This window comes from Etheostoma cragini, chromosome 6 (assembly GCF_013103735.1).
Source record: "Etheostoma cragini isolate CJK2018 chromosome 6, CSU_Ecrag_1.0, whole genome shotgun sequence".
Lineage (NCBI taxonomy): Eukaryota > Metazoa > Chordata > Actinopteri > Perciformes > Percidae > Etheostoma > Etheostoma cragini.
This window is the reverse complement of record NC_048412.1, coordinates 28,065,118-28,068,472: the sequence shown is the minus strand read 5'-3', so window position 1 is coordinate 28,068,472 and position 3,355 is coordinate 28,065,118. Positions and strand designations below refer to the sequence as shown.

Here is a 3,355-nt window from a genome sequence, read left to right as displayed (position 1 = left end):
GGTCTAGACCTCCTCTATCTGTAAAGTGTCTCGAGATAACTCTTGTTATGAATTGATACTATAAATAAAATTTTATTGAATTAATTTTTATGTTGTTGACCGACTGTTGCAGCATTATGTAAACGGTGAAAGATCAGTTCTGGAAAAACTCCTCCTCATTTGTTGTGTAACACGTCTGTAACAATAAAAGGTGCTTGCAGTTATAAAAGTTGATGTGAAGTTTGGCTTAACCTTGTTCCTGTTAATCAAACATGGCAGTGTCAGGTCACAGACGAGTTTCTGTGTCATGCAAACACGGCACAGCTCCGAGATGAAGTTATTAAATTACACTTAATGAGTGCTGAACTCAAGCTGATCCAGTTCCTGTGCCGAGGTCAGGGTAAGTGATCCTGGACCAGGGGAGAGGGGGTTTGGAAAGAAGCATTGGTGAGTTATTGTAACTGTCTATTCAGGGGAAGCGTTGATTATCTCTGGAAAGATAAACTGGGTTTATTGGCAGTCTGCGTCTGTCACTTTGGCAACTTATGCCCCAAAACCAAGGGCAGAACTTTTGGGTTCAACATGTCTGCATGTGTTGAAAAAAAAGTGACAAAAACATCGGAAAAGCAACGAAAAGGGAAAATTTGAATCAAAAAAGGTGACAAAATTGACCAAGAAAAACCCTTCAAAAGGGCGTCAACAATTCAGACAAAATGGAGACGATTTTCTTTTTTTAAATACGACAAAAGAGGTAAAAAACCAGCAAAAATGCAACAAAAAAAGCAACAAAAACCATAAAAAGGAACAAGTCCGGAGTCCATTAAAGGACCTGATTTTTCAGACATGGTCTGGAGTCCATAACAGGACCTGATTTTTCAGACATGGTCTGGAGTCCATAACAGGACCTGATTTTTCAGACATGATTTTTCAGACATGGTCCGGAGTCCGTGACAGGACCTGATTTTTCAGACATGATTTTTCAGACATGGTCCGGAGTCAATAACAGGACCTGATTTTTCAGACATGGTCCGGAGTCCATAACAGGACCTGATTTTTCAGACATGGTCCGGAGTCCATAACAGGACCTGATTTTTCAGACATGGTCTGGAGTCCATAACAGGACCTGATTTTTCAGACATGGTCCGGAGTCCGTAACAGGACCTGATTTTTCAGACATGGTCCGGAGTCCATAACAGGACCTGATTTTTCCGACATGGTCCGGAGTCTATTACAGGACCTGATTTTTCAGACATGGTCCGGAGTCCATAACAGGACTCAGGACATAATCAAACTCAACAACGTCTTTATTTTTTTCTGATTAATTCCTCCTCTTTTCTCAAAGACGGTCGGCTTCCGTTGAGTTTGATTGACCAGAAACGTCGCCGACTCCTCCAGACTCCAAACGCCGCGGGCAGACAGTGACAGGAAGTAGTTTCATTGTGTGTGTACGTGTACAGTACGTACCCGTTTCCTGTGTCTTGTCGCACTCGGCCTCCAGGCTCTGGTTGATGTAAACCTCGCCGTCCCTCAACAGCCACACCACGCCGCTGACCAGCTGGACGAACGGGTTGGACTGGTCCAGAACGTCGTCCTGGGACAGATACCTGCAGGGACGGAGGGGGGACAGAACAGCACGATGGTTCATCACCACGTAATGAAGATTTTCAGACATTGTGTGTGTGTGTGTGTGTGTGTGTGTGTGTGTGTTGTTTGTGTGGTGTGCAGGTGTTGACCCCGCTGTGGCATCATACATATCAAGTTCTATCCCTGTGGAGGATTCAAGGTAATACTTATTTCTCAATATATTTCCCAAAATCTGCCTTTTTAAAGATTTTAAGGGGGCATTTCAGGCCTTTATTTGTACAGTTGTTAATATCCTTACAGGGAGGTGTGTTCAGGTGCATTATGGGCTTGCTGGTCTTAAAGGGAGGTGTGTTCAGGTGCATTCAGGGCGTGCTGGTCTTACAGGGAGGTGTGTTCAGGTGCATTCAGGGCGTGCTGGTCTTACAGGGAGGTGTGTTCAGGTGCAGTCTGGGCGTATTGCCATCTTGAGGCAGCAGAAAGTAATCCCGCCATTGACCAACAAAAACCTGGTCTAAGTCAATAACGCAGCATCTCACTGTTATTTTAACAGAGCATTAGTAAAACACACCTAGGCTTATGCACAGCACACACACTATGCTTGTTACACACACACACACACAGTAACGAAGAATGTGTACTCTTGTGTCACATTACAAGGTTCAGGACAACAAATGACAGGTGGTATCAAGTTTTTGATGTGTGTGTGTGTGTGTGTGTGTGTGTGTGTGTGTGTGTGTGTGTGTGTGTGTGTGTGTGTGAGGTGTATACATGTTGATTTTATTTGAGCTTCACTTTCTCTGGCTGTTTGACTGTTGCATCATTCTAGACAGAGTTTACTGACCTCAGGTATCAAACAAACAGCTTAAATTTACTTTTTCGTGGTTTACAGAGCGCATGTGTCAGCACGTGTGTGTGTGTGTGTGTGTGTGTGTGTGTGTGTGTGTGTGTGTGTGTGTTGTTTGCGTGGTGTATAGGTGTTGACCTCGCTGTGGCATCATACATATCCAGTTCTATCCCTGCGGACGATTCAAGGAATTACTTATTTCTCGACATATTTCTCAAAATCTGCCTTTTTAAAGATTTTAAGGGGGCATTTCAGGCCTTTCTTTGTACAGGACAGCTCTATATATGGGCGCCCGCTCTACAAAGTGAGCTGCCCAGGCGCCCATGTGGTATTTTTTTTTTTAATGTTGGGGGATGTTTGGTGAGCAGTAGTTGAGCACAAGTTTTTTGTGTGTTTTTCATCAGTTGATCTGAAAGCAGGTACACGTTTAGACTGGTGCAACAGTGAGTCACGTTGACATGAACACGTCATCCGGGGTCGTTTTTCAGCCGTTCGTTAAAACTGAACCAGACGTTATGAGTTACTGGGCCGTGCAAACAGGAAGTCACTGATTTGCAAATGTGGCTCAGACAAAAAAGACAGCAGCACAGTCAAACGTGACAAGAGGGGATAGTTCAGAGATGTGAGATCAGGTGCAGAGAAACTGGAGTTTGAATGTGGGCGATGATAACTCTCCTGGGGAATTTAGGCCAGTGTCTTATCAAAATAAAAGCCGTTAAGTTTGTCACTTTTTTGACATTTTCAACACTATGTAACACTAACTTTTTAACTAGTTTTACAGTTTTTTGGGGAATTTATGGTCAATAAACCTCATTTATAGGAAATTATACCTAATGTTTGAGTTAGGGAAACATAGTTGCATAGGGAGTTAGTTAAAGGAATGGATGTTGATGATAATCACAGACTGGAATATGTCAACTTTTACTCAATACTATTTCAAAAACACTT

The 3,355-nt window shown here is 43.0% G+C and overlaps 1 protein-coding gene across 1 annotated transcript in view; it reads right to left on the bottom strand.

Moving 5' to 3' along the window:
* Positions 1-3,355, bottom strand: part of nagpa (N-acetylglucosamine-1-phosphodiester alpha-N-acetylglucosaminidase) — a 14,139-nt gene that overhangs the window by 9,613 nt on the left and 1,171 nt on the right. The window lies entirely within an intron of this gene.